Raw genomic sequence first — 16,412 nt, 5'->3', positions numbered from 1 at the left:
GTGAAGTTTGGGGTCAAGCAGATCTGAATCGTGAAAGATGAAAGAAGGGAAATGCTGTTGTTTTGCTTTTGTCTTTGTCAATGAAACAAATTGAAAAAGATTAAATATAAATAAATTGAAAAAAATTAAAATAGATTAAATTATTTTTAAATATAAAAACATATTTATATTAATTATAATATTCAATAAAATAGTCAAAGGTTTACTCGTCATAATTCATTTAAAAAAGAAAAATTGTAACACTATAATTATCAAGCAAGATATATTTATTTTGAATATTAAGATTATTATTATTATCTTTTTTGGTGAGTTATTTTATTACGAAAACTAAATATTTTAGAGGTTTTTTTTGTTGTTGTCGGGTGTCCGACCCTCATATTAGAGTCCGATTAAGTTTAAAATTGCATCAAAAAGTCTTGGGGATAAAACATCTTCTAGACAACTTTGTGCCCAAGAGTATCAAAGTTGAGATTTTTGGATAAATATAAAAGAGTATTTACCACTTCATCATAACGAAGAAATATCTAGAGCTTACTTGAGAACAAACTAGTCTTTTCACTATATTGGACATGCCCTTGTGACTAGAGAAAATTGAAGGAAAGATATCCTTCAAGTCTTGATTTAACTATTGGTGACAATGTTGACCAAAAATTGATCAAAGATACTTAAATAGTCGATTAAGTTTATTGGGGACTCAATTAACATTTTTAAAACTTATAATCTTTTTATAAGTACAAAATAATCCCCACTAAATAAATAAACTTATTCACTCCATCTCTTTCAAACACATTCTTCTCTCTTGGTTGGGCAAATGAGTACTTCTCAAAAAATTGAAATTTTTCTGTTCTTTCAATCAGTTCTCCGACAACTTTCAATTTCCAACACCTAACTTTTCAGCTTTTGATCATCTATTCTAATCATCCAAGGAAATATCGATTTGCTAGTAAAATTTTATTTTTTAAAAAAAATTAGGGTTTTTTAGTTTTTACTATTGATTTGGTATGTTTTAGTCAATCCTCCTAATAATATAGTAAATCTTCTATAGAATAATCTCTTCTTAAAGTAATTGATCATCTGTTTTGCTTTCGTTTAATTTTGTTTTCAATATATGACTCATATAATACAATAGATGATTAATTCTACTGCAATAGATGTGCCGTCTGTTGAAAGAAAAACATAAGAATTTGTTATTGTTTTTTTTCGACCAACAGATGACCCATGAATTGTAATAGAGATAGATGATCCATCTGAGAAAAACTTAATTTTTAGTACTGTTTTGATTTCTTCAAACAGATGGGTCATTTGTTAGAACAAGACTTAATTATTTGCTTCTGTTTTACTTAGTTTCAACAAATGATCATCTGTTGCAACAAGTGGACAATCTATTATTGGAAGAAAACTTAATATTTGGTATTGTATTGTTCTCGTGGTCCATCTTTGCAACAAATGAGTCTTTTGTTGAAAAAAAAGTTAATCGTTTGCTATTGTTTTGCTTTCTTTCAACATATGGTTGATCTATTGCAACAAATGTGTCATTTGTTAGTAATACAATATATGAATTAATATTACAATAAGTATTTATCTATTATAAATTACGAATTAGTTTAAATATAAATTACTTTTATTTATAGATTCTGCATCCTTGACTTGTTCCCATAGAGCAAGAATTGAAAATGTCATTCTTTTTAACTCTAGGAATCATTGACTCTCAGACCCTACGGTGGATCTGATAAAATGGATCTGATAAAAAGAGAATTGCCCGGAGCAATAGTCATCAAAAGGGAGGCACCTACTACTTTTGATGATGCCGATAATGTTGCAACAGATGTTGGTGTTGATGTTGATGTTGATGTTGATGTTAATATTAGTGTTGATGTTAATTTTGTTGATGACAATATTATGTATTTAATAGATGTTCAATTATTTTATTACCAATTTCATTATACTCTTAAATTTGCAAAATGTTAAATTATACCATTGAAAATAGACGTATGTAGGTCATATATGGGTCATCCATTGCAACAAATAATACAGATTAGACATTTGTTGTAACATATGGATTATATTTGTTGCAACTGAATAATCATCCACTGCAATAAATGAGCATATATGGGTCATCCATTGTAACAAATAATACGGATTAGACGTTTGTTGTAACATATGGATTATACTTGTTGCAATAGAATAATTATCCACTGCAATAAATGAGCATATATGGGTCATCTATTGCAACAAATAATACAGATTAGACATTTGTTGTAACAAATATCTATATTTGTTGCAACAGATGAATCATCCATTGAAACAAATGAGCATATATGGGTCATCTATTACAACAAATAATACAGATTAGACATTTGTTGTAACATATGAGTTATATTTGTTGCAACAGATGAATCATTTATTCAATAGATAAGCATATATGGTCATCTATTGCAACAAATAATACAGATTAGACATTTGTTATAACATATGGATTATATTTGTTGCAATAGAATAATCATCCATTGCAATAAATGAGCATATATGGGTCATCTATTGCAACAAATAATATATATTAGATATTTGTTGTAACAAATTTTTAAATTTGTTGCAACAGATGAATCATCTATTGAAACAAATGAGCATATATGGGTCATATATTATAATAAATAATGCAGATTAGACATTTGTTGTAACATATGAGTTATATTTGTTGCAACATATAAATCATCAATTCAATAGATAAGCATATATGGTCATCTATTGCAACAAATAATACAGATTAGACATTTGTTATAATAAATTTTTATATTTATTGTAACAGATGAATCATCCATTGCAACAAATGAGTATATATGGGTCATCTAATGCAACAAATAATAAATATTAGACATTTATTGTAACAGATGAGTTATCTATTACAATAAATAATGCATTGAGATTATAATTGAAAGGTAATTATAATTAAATAACTTTATGTATCCCTGATTATGGGCTAATGAAGTTTTTCATATCAAAATAATCAATTGATCACTTTATTTAAGACGAATACAATTAGTTAATCATGTAATTACTCCACAAAACATTGAAAATGTAATTGAACTTATTAATTAGAAGGTAATTATAATTAAATAACTTTATTTATTACTATTATGAGCTAATGAAGCATTTCATACTAAAATAATCAATTGATGACTTTATTTATGACGAACACAGTAAGTTGATCATGTAATTACTCTACAATATAATGAAAATATAATTACTTATTAATTAAAAGATAATTATAATTAAATAACTTTATTTATTACTAATTATGGACTAATGAAGCATTTCATATCGAATTAATCAGTTGATACTTTATTTAACACGAATACAATTAGTTAATCATGTAATTACTCCACAATATATTGAAGATGTAATTGAACTTATTAATTAAAAGGTAATTATAATTAAATAATTTTATTTATTACTATTATGAGCTAATGAAGCATTTCATACTAAAATAATCAATTGATCACTTTATTTATGATGAACACAGTTAGTTGATCATGTAATTACTCTACAATAAATTGAAAATGTAATTTGACTTATTAATTAAAAGGTAATTATAATTAAATAACTTTATTTATAACTAATTATGGGTTAATGAAGTATTTCATATCAAATAACCAATTGATCACTTTATTTCAGACGAACATAGTTAGTTGATTATGTAACTACTCTAAAATACATTAAAAATGTAACTGAACCTATTAATTGAAAGGTAATTATAATTAAATAACTTTATTTATCACTAATTATAAGTCCATGAAGCATTTCATATCAGAATAATCAATTGATCGCTTTATTTAAGACACATACAACAAGTTGATCATGTAATTACTCTATAATGGATTGAAAAAGTAATTGAACTTATTAATTGAAAGACAATTATAACTAATTAACTTTATTTATCACTAATTATTAATTAATGAAACATTTCAAAATAAAATAGTCAATTGATCACTTTATTTAAGACAAAAATAATTAGTTGATCATGTAACTACTCTATAATGCATTGAAATATAATTGGACTTATTAATAGAAATGTAATATAATTGAAATATATATATATATATATATATATATATATATATATATATATATACATGTGAATCATCCATTGCAACAGAAGAATCATCTGGTGCAGCAGATGACTCATCGATTGCAATAAATGACTTATTTGTTGAAGCATAATTCTGGTTCTATCCCAACTTGACATGGTACTGTATATAACAAGTAAGCTATATGTTACTACAAATGACTTATCTGTTGGATACACGACTGTAAATTATTGAAGAAACACTCAAAATACCTATAGACTAAAAATCATCAATTTACTTATCAAAATAACATATAATGTGATGCCCAATGGTATAGGAATGAAATTGGTTTCGATAGCAACAGTAAGAAGAAGAAGAAGAAGAAGAAGAAGAAGAAGAAGAAGAAGGAAAAGGTGAGCCATCGGTGCCTCTTTCTTCCCTCCATTTCTTATGGGCCAAAGTGTAAAATAAAAAAACTTGGGGATGAAAAATTTATCCCCTTAATCCTTAATTTCAAAGTTATCACCCCTACTCAATAATTAATACTTGAGTCACCTACAACTAATTTTAAAACTTTTCTATCACCCTTAATTCATTGTCCCTTGTTACTAATCTACTACCCAAACTTGTTGCTTTACAAGTGGTAAAAATTCAACTCTTTGTTGCCTTTTATTTTATTTTTCTAGCATACTATGTCTAACAAAAATTTCTCGTATTATCATCTTGTGGTGCGGCTAAATCATTTTGTAAATTGTGACTATTGGTGTTTACAGTTTGCATAAATATCAATTCAAATAGAAAAATTGAATCAAATCGATAAAATAAATTGATTTTATTTGAGTTTGATTTGGTTTGATTTTAGATTTTTGAAAATTGATAATATTTTGTTTGATTATGATTTTATTTTTAATAATCAAATAAATAATCGAATCGATAAATTATATACATATACCTTATCAATATACATACATATATATACCTTTATAAACAGTGAAATCTTACATATGTTTATATCAAACAAAAAATACAATTTACTTATTGAAAGCAAAACTGTCGAAGGTGAAAACATTTATTTTATTGATTTCATGTATGAGTGTCATGACAATTCTTTGTGGGACTGAAAATGATATTGTCGCTTCCTTTTAAGCAAAATAGTGAATTTTAAAGCTTTACTTATAGTAAATTCAAAAGTTCAGTAATTTCAGTCATTCTAACTATTTTCATTTTGAATAAATTATTTTTAATTTTTTCACATTTTAAATAAATTGTTTCATTTATTTGTGTATGGTTAATAATCGAATAACCGACCAAAACCAAACAAAAATCGATAACCATCAAACTGATAAATGTATATTATATTTGATTTGGTTTTGATAATTTTAAAATTGAAAAAGGGTCAAGAATACCCCTGACCTATTAGAAAAGATTCAAAAAAATCCTCCATACACCTTTTGGTCAAAAAATACCCTTCACTTTTGCTTTTGGTTCAAAAATACTCCTTCATCTACCTTTTGGTCCAAAAACACTCTCAACCCAAGAGATTAAAGGGGGTTGGTTGGTCAAATTTTATCGTCATTTTTACTTTAAATATAATTAGATTTAATAAGCTTTAATATTTTGAAATGAGCTAATATTAAGAAGTTGAATAAATAAAAACATTATCTTTCAAAACAACTAATTAGTAAAAGAATTTAATTCAACTGAATGTGTGTTGAGAATGTTTTTGGACTAAAGTGGATGGAGGAGTATTTTTGAACCAAAAGTAAAAGTGGATGGTATTTTTAAATCAAAAGGTGGATGAGGAGTAATTTTAAACCTTTTTCAATGGGTCAGGCGTATTCTTGACCCTTTTCCCTTTTAAAACCAATTAAATTGATTTGATTTTAGTTTTAATTAATAACGATCCAAATCGACCTTTAAACACCGACTATTATATTCTTGCTGTTATTTATGACAACCATCCACTGAACTTCTTTATTCAAGTTGCAATTTCTCTATTAATACCTTGTAAAAGTCAAAGCATCTTTCCACACTTGTGTCATTGCAAAAAATAACATTAAAAAATCTCAAGTATGCATAATAACTGAGCAAGGCATGAAAGTATGGTCAAATAAGCTTGGAATTGTCATCAACGAAGTACGGGTTTGTGAAATGTCATTTCTCGTCACCTATTTTTCATTAATTAATCGATTACCAACATACACACTTCAAAAGAAGCTAAAAGAAAAGGTATTCAATGAATAGTAATTTGCAATTGACACTCCTAATGTATACACTTCTTTGTGATATACGTCTTATTCAATATATGTTCTGAAAGTATTTAGGATGCTAAAATAGAAAATACACAACTATTATTGTACAAGAAAAATAAAAATTTTACTTCGAGACATGAAAAAAAGTAATGAACATCAAAATATGTAGTATAGTGAATGAGGTTGTTCCTGAGTCTTGAGCATATAAAAGTCTTTGATAGGGAGCTATACCTTCTAATGGGACGTATCCAAAGTAAATTTTGATTAATCGAGCTCAAATGTTAATACCGAGCAAAGGATATGACACCAAAAAAAGCTAGTGATAATACCAAAATTATTGAAGTTCTTCCTACTCAAATATCAATAATATAAACGTAAGTAAAATCAAAATATCTACATATAGTAAAGATCATACGCATTATGAAAGTCCATCAATTCTAGATTTTGGCATCACCTTTCTCCTTATATATATTTTCTCCATTTCAATTTGTTTGTTTGGTTTGATTTGATATGTAGTTTAAGAAAAATGAACTCATAAATCTTGTGACTTTGAAACTAAAGATATATCAAATGTATCAAAATATCTTTTAATTTTTGTTGTTTTAAACATGACATGAAAAGTTAGAATTAAAAAGGTTGTCATAAAAAACATTCTTTTTTTCAAACAGACTAAAAAAAGAAAGTAACACCCACCATTTTAGTATTATTTAGAAGTACATAAACATAACTCGACATGCCCAATTGTTTACAAAAGCTATAAATTCACTTATTAGCCATGATCCACAACATAAATCTCAACTTCTAAAAATAATTTGCATATGGAGAAGCAAATTCAAGAAATTCTTCATCGCGCTCAAATACAAATATGTCTTGTTCATCTAACACGACGAATGCTTCAATGTCATCATCTTTGTTGCTCATCAAATTGAACAATTTATTGTATGGACCAGTAGCTATGGTTGCAACCATTGTCTTGCCTCAACCAAAATCGACGTCATAGAAGGGAAATTTACACACATTACTATAAATATACTCATCAAATTTCTTCTTCTGGGGTGGCAATCCTTTAGCTAATTCAAGAATCTCTAATTTCCATGCATTTTTTTTGATATTACAATGGTATCCCTATAAAGATGATGAATGAGCAGAGTGGTACATCGAGGTTGACACGAAGGAGTATTAATTGGATCTGTGAGGACAGTACATCGAAGACTCCGCTAGTTGAGGAGACATCAACTAGGGTTTTGACGTCAAACACTATTCTATTACCTGCTGTAGCACCAATGACTCATGAGCAAAATGAGAAACTAGGAGATCTGCATGCAGATAAAGGGAAACCCTGGGTAAGTCTATTTGTTGGGAATATAGTTGCTAGTAATGGAATGGCATTCACTTACATTACACATAAATTGGTTAATGGAAATATTATAGTGAAATTGGATGAGAAATAACATGAAAAGGAAGAGGAGAAATAAAAACACTCTCTAATATTGTTTGTAATTGGAGAAATGCCTGGGTATAATTATATGAAAAGATTTATCACGCAAAGCTGGATTAATGTGGCTAGCCCTACTTTGTATTACCATGGTGAAGGTTATTATGTAGTGAAATTTCAGTCGGAGTCATATTTGAAGGAGATATTATTCACAGGGCCATACAGTATTAACAATAAGCCAATAATTTTGAAACAATGGACACCTAACCTTGATCTTAAGGCAGAGTTCTTAGTTGATATTCCACTGTGGGTTACTTTTCCAAAACTGACTCTAAATTGTTGGGGATGCGACTCCTTGAGCAGAATTGCAAGTGCAATAGGAATTCCATTATTTGCAGAAGAGTGCACTACCAAACAACCAAGGATATCTTATGCAAGAATGTTGATAGAGGTTGATGTCACAAAGCCAATGCCTAATGAGATTATATTTATGGATGCGCAGGGACATGCTTTTTAACAAATTGTCTTATATGATTGAAAACTTGAATATAGTGAAGAATGTTTGATGGTAGGACATAATTGTAACAAGAGGAGGCTCAAGCAACAAGAACAACAACAACCAAAAGGCAACAACCACCTCCAAAGAAGATTTGGAGAGCCAAGGAGAATGTATCTAGGAGCCAAACAAGATACATGAGAAGGTACACAGAATGCAAGACCAACATAGATCAATAACTACTGAGTTTACACCAATGCCCACCAGAGGAAAACAAATAGCTAAAGGTAATTCAGAGAGTCTAACCATTAAGAGTTATGCACAAACCATATATGTCCAAAATGGTTTTTAAGTTTTACAATCTACAGTAGCTGTGTTGGCTACATCATCATTTCCTAATAATGGAGGTGGCACATCCTTTAGTAATTGATGAGTTGTTAGTATGGACTGTAAGGGGTATTAATAAGAAATATAAGCAAAAGAGTTAAATACTTATATAAAGGAAAATCATATAAAACTAGTTGGGCTGGTAGAAGCTAGAGTAAAGATGAATAAGGTGGATGTTTTATCCCAAAGAATAGCTTCTAGTTGGAGCTTGATACATAACTATGCAAGTGCTTTGAATTGGAGAATCTGGATAATGTGGGATGAAAGAGTATTTGAAGTAACTCTATTAGCTCAGGGTGCACAATATGCCCACTGTAAAGTCTTGAGTAGAGACAAGGAGATCGATTGTTGTATGACTGTGGTTTATGGATACAATACTATAGAGCAGAGGAAAGTGTTGTGGAATGACATCAGATCCATGGCTAGTCCTCAACCTTGGCTTGTGTGGGGAGATTTTAATGATCTTTTGCAAAATCAAGATAGACTTAATGGAGCTCCTGTCACAAGGGCTGAAATAAAGGATTTTGCTGATCGTGTACAAGACTTGTTCTTGAATGAATTACTTTGTAAATGAAAATTTTATTCATGGTCTAACAAGCAAATGGGATCGTATAGAATATATAGTAGTTTAGACAGGGCTATAGGAAATGATGAATGGAAGATGCAATATGGACAGTTGGTAGTAGATTACAAACTGCCTCATATATCAGATCACTCCCCTATATTGTTGGATATAAATCTAAAGCCAAGAAACACTTAAACCCCATTTAAGTTCTATAATGTCTGGGCAAGACATGAGGAATTTTAATAAATAGTGCAAAGAAGTTGGGTAGGCAGCATACCAAGTAATAAATTAAGGTGCATTTGGCACAAATTAAAGGAATTAAAGTCTCATCTCAAAAAGCTGAATGATAATAATTACAGAGGTGCTACTGTGAGGATTCATCACATCAAAAATATTTTAAAGATTGTACAATTGAACTTGTCAAAAAAGTCTACTGATAGCTTGTCACTGGAAGAGAAAGAGTTCTTAATTCAATTAGAAAAGTGGACAAATATTGAAGAGAGCATTAGCCAACAAAAATCAAGGGCAATGTGGATTAAATTGGGGGATTCAAACAATAAATACTTCACAACAATGATTAAGGAGAGGAGATAAAGGAAGAAAATTGTTGAACTAACAACTGTAGCTGGTGCAAAACTTATGGAACATGATGAAATTCCAAAAGAGATAATTACATTCTACCAATCTTTAATGGGATCTGCAATGATAAATATTACTGTTGTGAGTAGGACTATCATGAATACATGACCAACTTTCAATCACACTCAACAACTGATTTTACGTGCAGAGGTAACTGAGAAGGAAATTTACGATGGATTTTGCTCAATAGGTGATGATAAGGCTCCAGGTGTTGATGGATACAATGTAGTTTTTTATAAGAAGGCATGGCCAATAAATAAGCATGATATTAATGAAGCAGTAAGTAAGTTTTTCAAGACTGGTAAATTATACAAAGCTGTTAGTTGTACATATTTTACGCTACTACCTAAGGAACCAAATCCATCAAATATTAGAGAATATAGACCTATAGCTTGTTGTACTGCACTTTATAAAATCATAGCAAAAGTGTTAGCTAATAGAATTTAGAAGGTGATAGCAACTGTGCTTTCAAAAGCTCAGGCAGGTTTCATTCCAGGGAGGAAAGGAGCAAACAACATCATTCTTGCACATGAACTAGTACAAGCATACAACAGGAAAAATGTTTCTCCTAGATGTATGATAAAAGTGGATATTCAAAAAGCATATGATACTGTTGACTGGAGGTGCTTAGAACAAGTAATGGTAGGATTGGGATTTTCTAAGAGATATATAGAGTGGGTAATGGAATGTGTAACCAGTGTTTCTTAATTTTAATCAATGGAGAGTTGACCAAACCTTTTGAGGCATCTAGTGGATTAAGGCAAGGAGATCCTATGTCTCCATTTGTGTTTGCTATAATCATGGAATATTTGAGCTGAAATTTAAATAACTTGGCAAATCACAAGCAATTCAAATATCATCCAAAGTGCAGCAGGCTCAAGATTACTCATCTAAGTTTTTAAGATGATCTACTAATGTTTGTAAGAGGAGATCCAAAATCTGTTTACATGTTGCAGGAAAAAGTTTTCTGTATTCACAGTAGCTTCAGGATTGAAAGTAATTCTATTTAAAGTGCTATGTATTTTGGAGGGGTCTCACATATGGTTCAGAATCAAATTCAGCAGGATTTGGGTTATAGTTTTGGAGAATTGCCGTTTACATTTCCTTTGGCCACCAAAAAACTCAGCATTTTTCAATGGCAACCTTTGATATATAATTGTGGCAAAAATTTCTTCCTGGACAACAAAGAAATTATCTTATACTGGGAGAGTACAATTAGTTAGGACAGCGATATTTGGAGTTCAAGCTTATTGGGCTTAAATATATGTGCTGCCAGCAAAAGTGATAAAAATAATCCAATCTTATTGTAGAAGTTATATTTGGTCAAGAGCAAATGTGATGACAAAGAGAGCACTTGTGTCATGGGATAAGATGTGTATATTAAAGTCTACTGGAGGCTTGAACATGGTGAATTTAAAAGCTTGGAACAAAGCAGCCATATTGAAAATGTGTTGGGATATAGAACAAAAGCAAGACAAACTATGGATAAAACGGATTTACATTTACTACATCAAATGCAAAAGTATGGAAGAGGTCAAAGTTCTTGGATGGTTAGAAAGGTTCTGGGGGCAAAAAAGATGTTGCATATATTCCATAATGAAGCTGCATGGAATGAAAGTATGATCAGACAAGCTTGTAAACAAATACTTGGCAGTTTTTTCGAAGGTAGAATGGATAAATCTTATTTGTTCTAACTCGGCAAGGACAAAAACAATCTTTACACTCTGGCTGCAGGCTCAAAATAGTCTCCTCACTAAAGATAGAATGCTGAAATAAAAATGCAAGTGGAACCTGTATATGTTATGTGTAAGCAAGAAGAAGAAACAAGAGATCATTTGTTTTATGATTATATATTTGCTCGCATGCTGTGGAGGAGGCTACCACAATGGATTAATTAAAATTCTACTTCTAAAGGTAAAAAGCCCAAGCCCTGAGATTGATTTATGTAGAGTATATATATGCACTATGGAATGAGAGGAATACAATAATTTTTGAGAAGCAAGAGACCACAATGGAGAATATAGCCAGAAGAATAGCATGTGTATGTTGTGTTAGAGCTAATATAACAATCATACTTTTATTAGATAAATGTGGTTTTTAGAATGTGTTACTGTTTTGTTATATATTTAGCGAGATAGCTAGTAGAGTGTTGCTGGCTTAGCTTTGTAATTACTATTTTAGTGATTAGTAAAATTTCTAATTACCAAAAAAAGGAGCCAAAGATGGGGGTTGACTAAGGGTGGGTGGGTGGGGGTCGGAGATCAGGTGAAAAATCAAATTTTGAAATTGAAAATATTCTTTAAAACTTAATATTTTTCCAAAAAAAAAATGTAATTTGAAGTTGGATTAAAATTTTGGAAAATGTTTTCCTTAATTTTTAAAAGGAAATTATTTTCCTTAATTTTCTGGAAAATGAGTTGATTTGGGAAACATTTTTCAAAAATTTTGACCCAACCAAACATGAGAAAATTGAAAAACATTTTCCGTTTTCCTTCATACCAAACACACCCATAGTGAATTATTATTTTACCCCAATTAATTGATATACTCTTACAGATATTTAGTCACTACATTTTTCAAAGACATTAACTCATTGTTAATATAATAGGAAGAATTTTTTTAATCCTTCCTTGATTTTTCAAAATTTATAAACAAAAATAAAATAAAATTAGAAAATATTTAACAAATAAATAGGAGCGGAGGAAGTATAATTGAGTATAATGATGTTCTCCCCCGAGCTTACACCTTGGATATGGTCGGCACCCAAAAATCATTGCTGACCCCAAGCAAACCCTTGGTTTGACTTAACTCTTAGCGGAAGACTTAACTAAAATGAGATAGTCTAAAAAGGTAAACTCATGCAATAAACTCAAATGTCTTAAAAGAAACATTTAACTGGCCAAACAAGCAACTCAAGTTTTAGAACAAAACAACTAAAATAATCAAGACTAAAAAATAAATATCTATCCATCTATCTATCTATCCATCTATCTATCTATCTATCCATCCATCCATCCATCCATCCATCCATATGCAGCCTACGGTGTCCTTCGAAAGTATGGAGGCTCACCAACAACTCTGATGCTTAACTGGATCAACAAAGTGCTAGATGCTAATCCTGGTTACCTGTATCTCCATAATAAAAGTCGTAGGCTAAATAACGTTAGTACATGAAATGTACAAGCATGAGAGAGGAAATCTAAACAAGACATAAGCTTGAACTTGAATATAAAAGAAACTTTTACCTCATTTAACTTAAATCAAGAATACTGAACTCAATGCAGTATAAAAACAACAACACAAATGCAATTTATATAAAGAATTTAAGGCAGTAAATAACAATCGAAGTATTTTAAAATACGACAATATCTCAGTTGTATGTAAAGATACAAGATAAACCATATTTTGGAGATTCTCTAACCGACAATCATCACTATGAGCTATGTTATAATGCAACGTCTCGTACATGCTGCCAAAACTTTTCTATTCCTTGCTGAGGTATAGAACTCCTCAACTAAGTGGATTTACTAAGCTATTCTTAAAATCACCAAGGAATCATCTAAGAAGTATCAACCTTTCCACCCACTTTGGTATCATAGTTTATGAGGGCTTTGAGTTATTTCAACTCGTCTCCATATCTGTGTTCAATACTACTCTCAAAATGCAACTAGCTCATATATTTAAAAATATAACCTTTTATGTGGCTTGAGATTGTAACTAAAAAATATATCTCTTAAAAAAGATGGTACCTAGAACTGCTTAAAAATCTTTTCAAAATCGGTGTTTCTTCTCATCTTAAATTTGAAACCATTTACTCTAGGAAATACTTAGTTCCCAAGGGAAATGAACTTAGACCAACTCTTTCTCAAACCTAATTCTCATGAAAATGTATGCAAAAAACTTCTTAAAAGACTTGAAAGAACTCTCACGACTAGACTCTTAGCTCTACCTTGAATTTGTTTATGGATTAAAGGTTATGATATCGTGTTATGAATGATTTATATATATTTAGAACTATTTTAGAGTGTTTAGAGTCAAAGGGGAGTAAATGCACCCTTTCAAAGAACTTAGACAGACTAAATGATTAAGAAGAGGTGGGGCAGGCGACCCTGGCGCAAGGCACCAACCCTTGAACTAAAGAGGTGCAGATGGGGCGTACTGTCTGGCGCAGAGCGCCAGACTTTATCCTACAGAGCCTCTTTATTGTTATGTTGGTGGGGCAGTGTGCCAACCCTCGCCAAGAATACCCCAACAACTTTTCTTACTCGTTTTCTCACCCAATTCATTTAGAATTGAATGGTTTATTTCTCGACCACTTACATTTGATTATCTAACATTATTATACGATAATCTACTCAAATCTATCAGCAAACATCAACTTTGAACTCAATAAACTTATTGAAACTCCAATAATCAAGATTACAATATGAATTTCAACAAAACTCATTAAGAAATCTAAATCTTCAACTCCAAGAAATAAATCTCGGTGAAAATAACATTATTGATGTGTGGGTGAATGAACCCAATCCTATAAGAATTCACATACCTCTTAGGGTCAAATCCTTGGCAAAATAACCTTCGAATATGCAAGAAATCATGAAGAACGCCTTGACTTTCTCCTTTTCTCCTCTTCTTGAACTTCTCTAAAAACCCTAGCGAAACTTTGGATTATTAAATGTGATACAAATCCGACTGGACCCCAAAATAATACCAAAAAACGTTATCTGACTGGGTAAAGGAAAGACCAAAATACCCTTCTTAAATCCTGATAACTTTCCTTAACTGGACAACTCAACTTCAAATAGGCATATCTCCCTCGCACGAGCTTGAAATTTAGCAAAATTTGTGGTGTTGGAAAGAGGATTCCAAGAACTTTCATTTGATATCTTATGGTCCACCTAACTCATCCTGTACCGAAAATTATGGACATCTGAAATTGACCTAAAACACTTAACACAACTTGCCAAATTTCCAAATTTAGTCTTTCCAAAAATAACTCTTTCCAATTCTAATTCTTTCTGAGATGGGATGTTACAATATCTCCCCCTTGGAAACATTCGTCCTCGAAGGATATTACTCCAAGTAGAACTAAGGGTGGTAGCATCTAATACTTAACTCAAGCACACCAACATGCAAATCTAACACATTGAACATATCAATTAAAGAGTACTATGAAGAAAATTAGTACCTTGATCTTGAATTTCTCCAAACTCAAAGAGGTGTGAGTGCCTTTTCTACATATCTTCCTCAACATCCCAAGTAGCTTCCTGAACAAACTGATTTCTTTATACTACCTTGACTTATGCTACCTTCTTAGTTCTCAACTTGCGAACCTGATGATCTAGAATCTGAATAGGAATCTCCTCATAAGATAGACTATCATTAATATCAATATTTTCAGTAGGTATAAAAAGTGAAGGATCGCCTATGCACTTTTTCAACATTGAAATGTGAAATAATGAATGAACCGATGCTAACTCTTGCTGTAGCTCCAACTCGTAAGCTACATTACTGACCTCTTGGATATCCTGTAAGGACCAATATGCTGGGGAAAAGGCTTCCTCTTCTTAACAAATCTCCTAAAACCCTTCATAGGTGAAACCTTCAAAAATACCTAATCATCTACTTCAAACTCTAACTCTCTTGTCGTAACATTAATCTAGTATTTACGGCTCTACACCGCTTTCAATCTTTCTCGAATTACTTTTACTTTCTCCATAGCGGGATAAACTAAGTCTGTTCCTATCAACCTGACTTCACCAACCTTGAACTATCCAATAGGAGATCTTTATCTTCTCCTATAACGAGCCTCATATAGAGCCATTTGGATGCTAGAGTGGTAACTATTGTTGTAAGAAATCTTAATGAGAGGTACGTGATCATCCCAACTACCCTAGAAAGCAATCACACAAGCCCTCAACATATCCTATAATGTTTGAATAATTCACTCTACTTGACCATTATTCTGAGGATGAAAAATGATACTCAAGTTCACATTTGAACCTAAAACTTTCTAGAAAGACTTATAGAGTTGTGCAGTAAATTGTGAACCTCTATTTGAAATAATCGACACTAGAACTCCATGAAGTATAACTACATCTTGAAAAAGTAACTTGGTATAATACTTTGTTTAATAGGTAGTTTTTACCGGCAAAAAGTGGCAGATTTTTTCATTAGATCCATAATCACCCAAATAGAATCATGTTGCCTGCGAGACCGCGACAAACTATTAATGAAATCTATATTGATCATCTCCCACTTATATTATGGAATCTCTATGATTTGAGTCATACCACCAGTATTTTGGTGTTCTACCTTATGTTGTTGGCAATTTGAGCACTTAACGACGAACTCTGCAATACACTTCTTTTTGTTACTCCACCAATAGATTTCCCTCAAGTAACTATACATCTTTCTGGAATCCGTATGGATAGAATATTTAGAGCTATGAGATTTCTCCATGATCCTCTCTTGGAGTTCATCCACCCTTGGTGCGCATAACCTACCTTCATACCTCGATACACCACCTCCCCCTTGTTAAAAAAAATCACTTTTTGCTTATGAACATTTACCT

The sequence above is a fragment of the Solanum lycopersicum genome, chromosome 8, assembly GCF_036512215.1.
Source record: "Solanum lycopersicum chromosome 8, SLM_r2.1".
NCBI lineage: Eukaryota > Viridiplantae > Streptophyta > Magnoliopsida > Solanales > Solanaceae > Solanum > Solanum lycopersicum.
The sequence above is the reverse complement of the archived record's forward strand: the minus strand, read 5'-3'. Positions refer to the sequence as shown.